Raw genomic sequence first — 11,164 nt, forward strand, 5'->3', positions numbered from 1 at the left:
CCCACTTCCAAGACAGCACCATCTTACCTGAGAGGCAGGAGATCTGGGACCCCCTCACATACATGCAGCTGCGCACAGATTCCCTCAAGCCCAGCAGCGGCACATAGCCAGCCCCACCCCCGCCCCATTCCCTCTACAGCTGTGAAGACGCACAGATGGCTTTGCAGGGAGCACAGACCCCCGAGAATCTCTCTGCCGATGCTGTCCGAGGAAGGTGAGCCCCTCCGGTGAGGAGGTCTCTCTCCACCTAGGACAGCTTCCACGGGTGACCAGATGGGTCTGGAGAGACACGTCCACAGGCCATCTGGATGGGAGACAGGCCAGGAGCCTGAGCTCTGAGTCTGCTGTCTTCTCAACTCCAAAACAGACCAATGGCCTGTCTTTCCACTGGGGCCCAAGGGATTGTTGGGGCTGCCCCAGGATTGGTTTACTCTTGCAAGGACACAGAGCAGCCACTTCCTGGTGGGCAGGATTGGCCTCCATGTCCTGATTACTCAGAACAATGGCGTTCTTGGTGGTGTACGGCACAGTTGCTGCTTAGGCTAGTTATTTTTACCCTGTGGTCATTGCCATGGGCCGTGCTTACTCACACCCCCGAGGCTTTGGGAGTGTCACCACGTAGCTCTTGTTTAATGCCCCTATTTCTATGTCAGCTCTCCCAGTGCACGCCGGTCTCAGGCGTGGGGAGCGCCTCCTTGTCCCTGGTAATGCTCAGGACCAGATCAGCCCGAAGACCCAATAGGACCTGACTCCTGAGAACCAGCCCCAGGGTCCTCCAGAGGCTCTGATGCTGTCTTAGCTGTGATGAAACACCATGACCAGAACAGCTTGGCAGGGGAAGCGGGGTTCATTCGGCTTAGGCTTCCACAGCAGTGTTCATTGTCTAAGGAAGTCAGGGCAGGAACCTGGAGGCAGGAGCTGACGCAGAGGCCGCCGTGGTGTGCTGCTAATGGTGCTCTCACTGGGGCTGCTCCCCATTTCTTGCTCAGCCTGTTTATTTTAATAGAAGCCAGGACCACCAGCCCAGAGGCAGCACCACTCACAATGGGCTGGGCCCTCCCCCATCAATCACTAAAATGCCCTGTAGATTTGCCCGCCTACAGCCTATGTCATTCAATCGAGACCCCTTCCTATCAGGTGTGACGAGGTGACGTAAAACTAACCAGCCGGGCAATGGTGGTGCACACCTTGAATCCCAGCACTCGGGAGGCAGAGGCAGGCAGGTCTCTGTGAGTTCAAGGCCAGCCTGATCTATGAAGTGAATTCCAGGACAGCCAGAACTGTTATACAGAGAAACCCTATCTAGAAAAACCAAAAAGGAAAAGAGTAATCTATCAAAAATAACAATAAAATATGTAACCATTGTTTTTTTTTTTAATTTTTTGTTTGTTTTCCTACAGCTCCAAGAACAACAAGATTTTCCGAGAGAAGACGGCCATGGACTCACAGACCCTGAAGAAAAAGATCAGCAGGACGTGTGACGAGGCAGCCCGCACCCTCCTCAACAGCCTCCTGCTTTATGTCTTGGACCGGGAAGATGGACCCCAGAAGGCAGAAGACAAAGCAACCAGGGCCAACCGCCCATCCCAACTCCAGGACGTGGGCCGGAGACCCACACGGTTCCAGCTTCTACAGGCTAAGTTCATGGGCACTGGCCGGGAACCCCACCTCAAGAAGACCCGGGAAGTGGGCCGGCTGATCTCCAAGGACAAGCAAGGACCTGGTAAAAGTTTTGTAAATGCCACTATCAACAAGCTCCTAGAAAAGACCAAGGAAGGAGCCAACAGTGCCAGCCAGAGGACCCCAAGCAGTGAGAAGCCGCGGTGGAGCCCCTCGAGCGGGAAGAACACTGTGAAAAACATCCTGAAGAAGTTCTTGGCTGCAGAGGAGAAGGAAGCTAAGGAGAAAGAGGAACGTCAGAAGCCCCCTGCCCAGCAGCCTGGAGCTGCCAGGGGCCTCCTGCCGCGGATTGTGGGCCGGAGCTCCATCCTCTCCAAGCTGAGAGAAAGATTTGAGCAGAGCGGCTGCCTGCACTCGGAGGCTGGTGTGTTGCCCCTGCACAGAGAAGGACGTAAGAGCAGGAGCCTACAGAAGAAGAAAGAGCACAGGCCACAAGTGCGGGTCCTCCACATAGCCACCATGGCTACCAGCTGTACCAGAACTCCCCCTGCCCGGTTTCTGGCCTGCACAGCTGAGCCCCTGCCAGCCCTCAGCATTGCCACCATTGTCTGCGGCCCCCAGAGTTGGTTGTCCCATTGTGCAAAACTTAGTCAGGCAGAGTCCAGACGTTGGCCCACTGGAGAAAATGTTATGTCCTCTGACGCAGAAAACCTGGAACCCAGAGGAAACAAATCACCAGGACTCATGAACGAGGAGCACCAGGAACAATTAAAGTCCTCAGTGTCCCAGGCAGTGACTTGTGTGGATAGTCACATGGGTGTGAACACAGGTTCCTCTGGCATGCCTACCAAAGGCCAAGCCCTGCCTGGCTATATACCGGCATTGTCCCCACTTGGGCTGGACAGGTCCAGAGATACTGCCATAGTCGAGAAGGACAGAACAGCAGAGCCCAGCACACAGGAGGTGGCAACTGGCACCCAGGGAGTGGAGGATGACATAGGAGAGACCCCTGAAATCACCATGACTGTGTACAGCTCTGAGGATGAAGAAGAAAGGACACCTTCAGGCTCAGAAAGAGAGCCCTTCTTTGCCATCCAGAGGCACCTGCCGGAACAGGAGGCAGTGTCACAGGTCCCCTTCCTAGCCCCTTTAGCGGTCCAGGCTGAGCGGCGAGCACAGCCCTCCATCACGCCTCCACAGATAACAGTACAGCTTCCCGTCATTCACGAAATGCCAGCCTCCCCTGGGCCCCTGCAACGTGCAACAAGTCACGAAGACGATCGTTCTCTGGTTCTGAGAGGAGAGGACAGGACTGAAAATAAAGAAGCAGCGTTTTCCACTGTGAATGAGGACAGGAGGAGTTCCCAGGCCCCAACAATACCGAGCCAACCCTGTGGGAGGCCAGCGAATCTCCAGCCTGCGGCAGAAGGTGGACGCCAGGAAGATGTAAGAGATGACACCCATGCGGATGGTGATGCCTCACAGATGTTCCTAATTCCAGTTCCTTCAAAATCTTTTCCTGGTGGAATAGAGAAAAACCATGCCCTTGAGGAGTCACGGGACTTCAGGGAGGGCAGTGGCCCTTCAGAAGAGAGCATCTCTGACCTCAACTGGGGAAGGCATCTATGTCCAGAGTCAAAGGAAGTCCCTACCACTAGCCATGGCACCTCAAGTCATCCCACTGTTGGGGGACGATATGCAGGAGTGGGCACCAGCTCGGCCTCTGGCCTCCAGCAGGGGGTGTCCCCCACAGTGCTGGTGTCACCCCAGGGCTGTGCAAAGCCTGAGAGTTCTATAGCACCAGGCAAGAACATCCAGCTTGGGCAGGAAGTGTGCAAAGGGCCCCCGAACGATTCGGCTTCGCCCCCAAACGTCACTCAGGAAAACGTCAGCAGTGATTTGGGCTGTAACAACCAGTCCACATCAGATAAACAGCCTGTTACAAGTATCAAAGCCTCTGAGGAGGTGACAGCTATAGAGACTGTCACTGGTCTTACAGGACCACAGCCAAGTGGTACCCAGAACCCTGAACACAAGATCATAGCATGGTCAGCTGGTACCCAGAACCCTGAACACAAGACAATACCACATACGGGTGACTCCGAGGATGCTGAACACAAGAAACTGCCTCAGACAAGTGGTGCCCAAGATATTAAACACAAGCCGCCGTCATTGGCAAGTGGAGCCCAGAATGAGGCACACAAGCCGAAACTACAGCCACATGTTTGCCAGGATACTGAGCCCAACACAGCACCACATCCAGGTACTTCCCAGGAGCCTAAGAACAAGACAGCACTGAGGCCTAGTGGTACCCAGAATGTTGAACACAAGACAACACTACAGCAAGATAGGACCCAAGGCACTCAACAGGTGACACTGTGGCCAGGTGGCACCCAGGATACTAAATACAAGATAATGCCACAAGCAGATAGTACCCAAGACACTGAGCCCAAGATGACAGCATGGGTCAGTGATGGCCAGGATGGTGCACAAAGGCCTGAAAACAAGACAATGCCGTGGTCTGCTAGTGTCCAGTACTACAAAGACAAGAAAACACAAAAATCCAGCAGCCATCCTTTGGTGTCAAGCAGCTCCCCAAAGGATGAGAGTAGAGCCACTGAAGGAAGCATCTCCAAAGACACGGTGCGGAGCCACCTCCACATGTCGGCAGCCCCGGCTGTTCAGCCTGCGGAAGCTGCAGTTTCTTGCCCGGTGCTGAATGAGTCTCGGCCAAGTGTTTCAAGTGAGCCAGCACTGGGGAGAAACGGTTCAGGTACAGAGAACAAAATTACAGCCACGGAGAGCACAACATCCCCAAGACCACAGAAGAACCCCACAGAGTCTCTGGGCCACTCACAACTGCCCCCTGTGGGCCAACAGACCCTGGACAGGAAGTCCCCTGAGAGAGAACGCTTGTGTGGAGAAGCACACTCCCCTATGCATCCTCTAAGGCCAGCCTCCTATGGTCCAGAGCCCCCTGTCCCCACCCAGAAGGCAGAGCGTAGGTCTGGCCCCCAGGCAAAAGGCTTGGGGAGTGAAGCCAAAGAGAGTCTCCCAACCCAGGGGGACATGGGCAGGCCACAGAGTCACCTTGGATCAGAGGTAGCTGGTACAGGGCATGCAAGATTACACCAAACTGGACAGCCAGATGTGCTGTGTGTGGCAGAGCCTTGTGGAGAAGCATGGACTTCTCAGGACCTAGTAGGGAACGGAAAGATGCCAATGGAAGAGACTCCCAGCGGGCACAGGAACAGGGGTCAGGAGCATCCCCTGGGACCACTGGGGAGGCAGGAAAGGAGCCCAACTCAAGGAGACAACCTTCAGGCTGACGAGGCCGCCCCAGGGAACCCGAGGGAGCCTTGTGGTCTGCCTATGCAGAAACGAGCCCAGAGTCAGGGACAGGCCAGCCAGCCAGTACCTCAGGCCTGGGGACAACCTGAGAGCACGCCTGAAGAAGTACCCACTGCTGGCTCAGGTGGGGAGCCTCCAAGTGTGGGCCCCAGCCTCGGCAGTCAGCAAAGCCTGGGTGCCCTGCAGCTGCCCCAAGAAGACCAGTCCCTGGCTGGAAGCAGGACCACAGTCTGCTCCCTCGACACAGCAGATAACGCTCCCTGGCTCACATCTAACGCTGGGAGCCACCCGCTCTTCCAAACCCTGGCCCAATCTGGCTCCCCAAATGCCCCTAGGGCAGAAAAGGACCTATCGGACCACAGGCATCACAGGTCAGCTCACTTTGCAAAATACCGTGCCCAAAGCTTCAGGGACCAGAAAGCCTTCGAGCTGTCCTTTAGGCCCACAGTCCTCAGGGCCAGTGATACCTCTGAGCCCCCAAAGTGAAGACTCATGCGGAGCCAACATGCTTGTCTCCAAATGAACATGACTTTGAGCATCCCCTGCGGAGAGAATGCAGACATTAGCTTCCCCTGTTTTCTCTCATTTTACACGAGCTAATTCTGGAGATGCACATGGCTGGTGCCTGCCCGTGTTCAAAGCAGCTGTGAGGCTTCTTAAAATGAGGAAGACATCAGCTGTCCAAGGCTGCTGGCTGTGGCCCATTGCTCTCACAGGCCCTTGTGTTTGACCAGCACTGTGACACAGCACACTCACTCCTGTCTTGGCAGAGGAGAGATCAGAGCCGTGAGCTGCTCTCTGGTCCTCTCCTCCCCAGAGCTTCCCAACTATGACCCTGCCTACCACCAAAAATCAGTGCCTGTGACCTATAACGTATGACCTATGACCCTGAACCTCACATATGTGGCAAGAGCAATGCTTGCCAAGACATGTCCCACTCTAAGCTGGTACCAGAGGCTTGCTGATTACAGCAGGCAGAACCTTGGGGTCACAGACTGGCTTATGCCTTCAGCAGACATCAGGAGAGGCGACCACCAGGAGTCACCAGAGGCTTTCCCATTGTCGACGTGAGGCACACAATTCCAAACACGCTTTTGTTTAGAACTGGGTGGTGATAAAAAACACTGTCACTTCTACTGTCTCTGTGACTGCCTAGCATCCCTAGTGAGATTCACGAAGCAACTCTCCCATCCTGCCGTTGGCCAAGCGGCACGGGATTCCAGTTCTCAGCTGCTGACGGCCTTTCTGTCTGGAATGTTTGCTATCCCCGGGGTATATGAGGACGGGGACAGTCGGTTGTTGGAACACTGCTCAGCATCATTTTCATTAACAACTTGCAGTTTCCAGACCGCCCCTCGCGTGTGTCCATGTCACACATATGAGCAGTGCGCACCTCTTCAAGCTCTGGTCGCCATGCCCCCTGACTTGTTGGGATGCCCTACACACCACAGAACCGCAGAAAAGCCGAGGTGGTGATCAACATCCCAGGATGCTCTCCTTTGAGTGTTGATTTCCTCAGCTTCTGCCCTTTGGAGACTTGCTGTTTGCTTTCCACACAACTGAGAAATTCCCTAGAAGGCTCTCCTTGCTCTGGAGAGGGTTCTCTATCCTCTGGAACTTCCGTTGTTTTCTAACGCAAATATCCACAAAAAGAATGTCCTGTCCTTTCCCTGAGGAGGCTAAGTGTGGGTGTCCCCAACCCAGCTCAGGGACACCTGAGTGGACAAATGGGCCATTGCATAGGAACCTGAGCCCCTGATCAGGCAGAAAGTACCAGGTTTTTGTGTAGTGAGCTCAGTGCTTCCTTTGTAGGGGCAGGGCTCCTCCTCTCCCCTTTCACGAGCCTTTGCTGAAGTTACAGGGGTATGTTTATTTCCTGAACACAGAGCAGTTCCCCTTTGTGTTCCACCCTGGGGTCATCCCCCATATCCTGGGGTCCTGAGGAGGTAGATGCTTTGACATTTTTTTCTAGCCCAGCCAATATTGAGGGTACATGGAGCTACAGGGTGCAATGATTCCCTACCCAGAGTCTCTGTGAGGCTAGCTCCTAAGGGCTGTGAGACATGAGGGTAGGTGTGGTTCCAGTGGAGACCACAGAGCTCCTGTGAGCCTACTCCAAGTTATCAACAAGACCTGCACACACCAGGGATGGCCACGGAGGTGGGCAATGGCCATAAGCCTTGAAGTGCCCAAGTTTGGCTGTCTCCCACCAGACAGGTGCAAAACCAGTTTACCTGTCTTCTTTCTTTATATGCTTTGTTCCACAAAGGACAGGAGATGATATTTGATAAAAAGCATGAGAGGCAGAGGAGATAAACCTTGCGTGCTCAATGGGCATCTCTCTGAAAAGCATCAGTAACAGGACTTTGCTGAAGGCTTTTGTTCATCGGTTTGGTTTTAAGATGGAGTACTTTTACAAAAAAGAGCAAGCATTTTCCCTCCTGCTATCTTTAAACAGGCCTGGAAGTTGTGAAGAGGGGGAAGGAGGTCATACAGCAGGACCCTTGCAGGTAGCACAGGATGGTCAGCCTGTCCCCGATGGTCACACGGCCTCTGTGAAGTCGCCTGTGCCTTTAGGCCAAGGGTGGCACAGCTCTGCCCGGTGTTCAGGAAGGCTGTGAGCAATTTGATATGGTTCTAGTTGAAATTAGGGCAAGTCCCCACTGCCAAGCCTAAACCCGGTCAGCAGACAGTTCATTGCGGTGTCTGTCAGGCAGACTGTTGTCCTAGGTGGGAAACAACTGAGACCTAGGGTGGTATGCGTAAGATGCAGATTTTAAAAACCTCTTATTTTGGTTCCTAAGTCATCAGGTGATTTAAGGTACCGGAGCCACTCACCCGCTCACACCCTGCTGCAGACTCTCAAGGCTTTCACAGACCTGCAGCCCAGGGTAATAGCTGGTGAGTGAGCCCAGCGGATACATGCTACATGGACTGCCAGCAGACACTGCACTGGGTAAGACGCTCCCTCAGGACTGTCACTCTCAGAATTGGGCAGCGTCAACACCACCAATTCTTCTAATCAGAGATGCCATTTTAGCTATGTATCAACCCATGACTACCTACTAAGTTTTGTTTCTATCCTTCTTTGTATATAAAGACTCTGAAATAGATTAATCAGAAAAAAAATATTTTTGTTACATTGTTTCCTTTGAATCTGTACTAACATTGTATAGCTGGAATTTTGTAAGAGGAAATAAATTATATTTCCTATTATAATCTATATATCTCGTTTATATCTGCACTTTTTTTTGACCAGGTCAGGCTCAAAGTCACAGAGATCTGACTGCCTCTGCCTCCCGAGTGCTGGGATTAAAGGCGTGCGCCACCAGGTGAGAAAATGGAAGTTTTAAACTCTGTAGAAAGGGACGCCGCATAGAGAAAAGTTAAAAAAAAAGAAAAAGTGAATGAAATAAATAGAGAGAGAGAGAGAGAGAGAGAGAGAGAGAGAGAGAGAGAGAGAGGAAATGGATTTGGCACAAGACTGATATTTTTAAGTCCCCAATCATGAGAAATTCCTGCCCTTTTTCCCATAGGCTGGTACTCCAGGGAGGCACAGTCTTCAGGCTTCTCTAGCATAACCCTCCTCCCAAGGTGCTCTCCTGCTGGTTCAAGACACAGAGCCTTATCTAATGAATGTCCTGGGAGTTTGAGATCTCCGATGGTGAACTCAGTGGCCTAGGAGACTGACTGCAACTTTCTAATTCTCAGAGTTCTGAGACAAGCAGGCACCATCTGCCAGCAGGGGAGAGAAGGGCCTCGAGCCTCCCACCGATCTGTGATACTCTGATGAGCTCTATGCATTTCAGACTCCTGAAAGTGGACCACAGCAATGCAATTCTTACTTACTGTTGGGCACGCTGCACAGGCGCATTGTGTAGGAAGTAGCCATGAAGGGAGGAGAAAACGCAGCAGGGCAAAGCCTGGGCTGTACATGGCATGAGCAAAACTCCATGGTATATCGGTACCAGGTCGGCAGGGATGGAGGCTCTGTCCAGACACGTCACATGTGGGAAGAGAAGCCCTCAGCATGTTCTGGGGAAGAAGAGCAACTCCGTCCCAGGATCTTCCCTGGACCTGTTTAGAGACCTCACTTAATGAGGCTCTTTGCTCTCTCTCCCGGCAAGGAAATTGTGGGCAGGTCTTGCAGCACCCTAAAAAGTCATGATTCCTCAGCCCTTGGCAGCAACTAGCACTGTAGCTCCCGGGCCTGTGTGATCAGGATCCTGTTATTGTTGCTGCTGCCCCTGCTGTTATTGGTGTCTTAGCTCCACCCCTTATGTAGTTGTCTTAATAAATGCCACTGTTCTGGGCCTGGTGGTTACCATTCCTGCTGTCGCTTTTTCCTCCCTGCTCAAGCAACTCTATTAAAAGCAGTCAAGACTACTTGACAAAAGCATTTTATTAAGCCTAAATTTGCATCTCCAGGGAAGTTATCTCCTAAGTAAGCCAAGTAAAGGGCGTTTGTACCAATTGCGGCAAACTTCTGATAGAAAGAGCAGTATTTGTGCCCACTGTAGCATAGTCTCTCATGCAAAAAGAACCTATGGCCGTACTGGCGTGCAAACAAAAGAGTATTTGCACTGTCACAGGCCTTCTGCTGGGCCACCAGAGGAAGCGCTCCTTCTCTGATGGAGGTAGAGAGGCTGTAGGATTCCCTCAAGTTTGATGAGGCTCAGAGAGGCATAAAGTCTGTCACAGTTGGAACGGTTGTTGCTGTGTCTTCAGGACTTCAGCCAAGAGCATCTGTGATCATCATATGGCTTCCCCAAGCCTTCTTTGGAGTGCTCCAAGCAGCCAGAACCGCATAAGGGAAGCCCAGCTGGGTATACAACTGGCACTGCCTCCCTCAGTATAGCCAGGGTACTGGGAAAAGTTCAACAGCTGCCATCTGAGGGTCAGGACCTCTCTTCTCAACATCTTACAACGAAGTGTAATGGGCGCTTCCAATGAAGATGTATTACAGTTTATCATCAGTGTTGATCATCCAACAATATGTTTGACAGTGTTAACCCTTAGCCAGAGAGGTGGGTTCTTCTAATCTGTCTCCAGGCCGCTTAAGTGGAGGATGTTGTCCTTCAGTGGGGACACAATGTGGCATGACGTCTAAGTAGCCTAGGCTACCCAAGGAGACAGAATAGGAGTGAGGAGAATGAGAACTGAGTAAGTACAACCCACTGACCACCCCTCAAAGCAGTCAGTTTTTGCCTATGATGAAGTGCTAGATGGAAACCCTTCACTATGAAATGAGAAGGGACCCTGTCCCAGGCATGGGAGCCCTCACCTGTGTCACCAAAAGCATGGCAGCACCTAGCAAGCAGAGGACCTACCTGTGGCCAGAGCTTGGGGTGATGTGTGGACTTCTCGTCCAGAGAGGAAAACACCGTCACTGAACCATGATGCAAATTTTCTATGGGATATGTTTTCATTTGAAAGCTCTTATTGGAAGCTTCACACTTGATGTCGTGAGGTTCCTGAACGTTATGAAGAAGCGCTGACAGAACCAGGGAATGTTCTTGTGTTCGTCTGCTGAATTCTGGATCACTGATACAATTTAGTTAACTCTATGATTGTGATGGGTTTCTGACAGAAACTTTTTGTTTGTTTGTTTTCCGTAACACCGTTTCTATGTGTAGTCTTGGCTGTCCTGGAACTCACACTGTAGACCTGGCTGGCCTTGAACTCGCAGAAATTAACCTGCTTCTGCCTCCTTGCTGCTGGGATTAAAGGTGTGCCCCACTGCTGCCTGGCATGGAACTGACTCAATGTATCCAAAAGCCCACCACTAATTATCCACAAATGGCATCTCTAAATCCACCAGAACACGCAGTAACCTACTAGAAAGTTCCCTTGAACACTCCTGCTAAGCATGTGTTGAGGCACTTCCCCTACAAGCACAGAGGACAGCAGGCTGCATGTCAGGGCCCCTTCGTGAAGAGGATCTTTGGCACAATTCTGCTGTGGGCTACTTCAGTAGGTCAGCCCCATGGACACAAAAGGAGTGGAAACCCCTCCTGTGACTTTTCTCCACGTCCTCGGGCTCTCTACATCTGGACTTTCATCTCCGAGCTGGAGAAAGGGACGTTGTGAGGGCCTGACAGGGCTCGAGGCCACGTGGGGGACCACCTGTAGCTGTTCACTTCCGCACCTGGGTTCCAGGGGCTCTCAATTCTTCCGTGCCACTAGAGGGCAC

This window comes from Arvicola amphibius, chromosome 4, assembly GCF_903992535.2.
Source record: "Arvicola amphibius chromosome 4, mArvAmp1.2, whole genome shotgun sequence".
Classification (NCBI taxonomy): Eukaryota; Metazoa; Chordata; class Mammalia; order Rodentia; family Cricetidae; genus Arvicola; species Arvicola amphibius.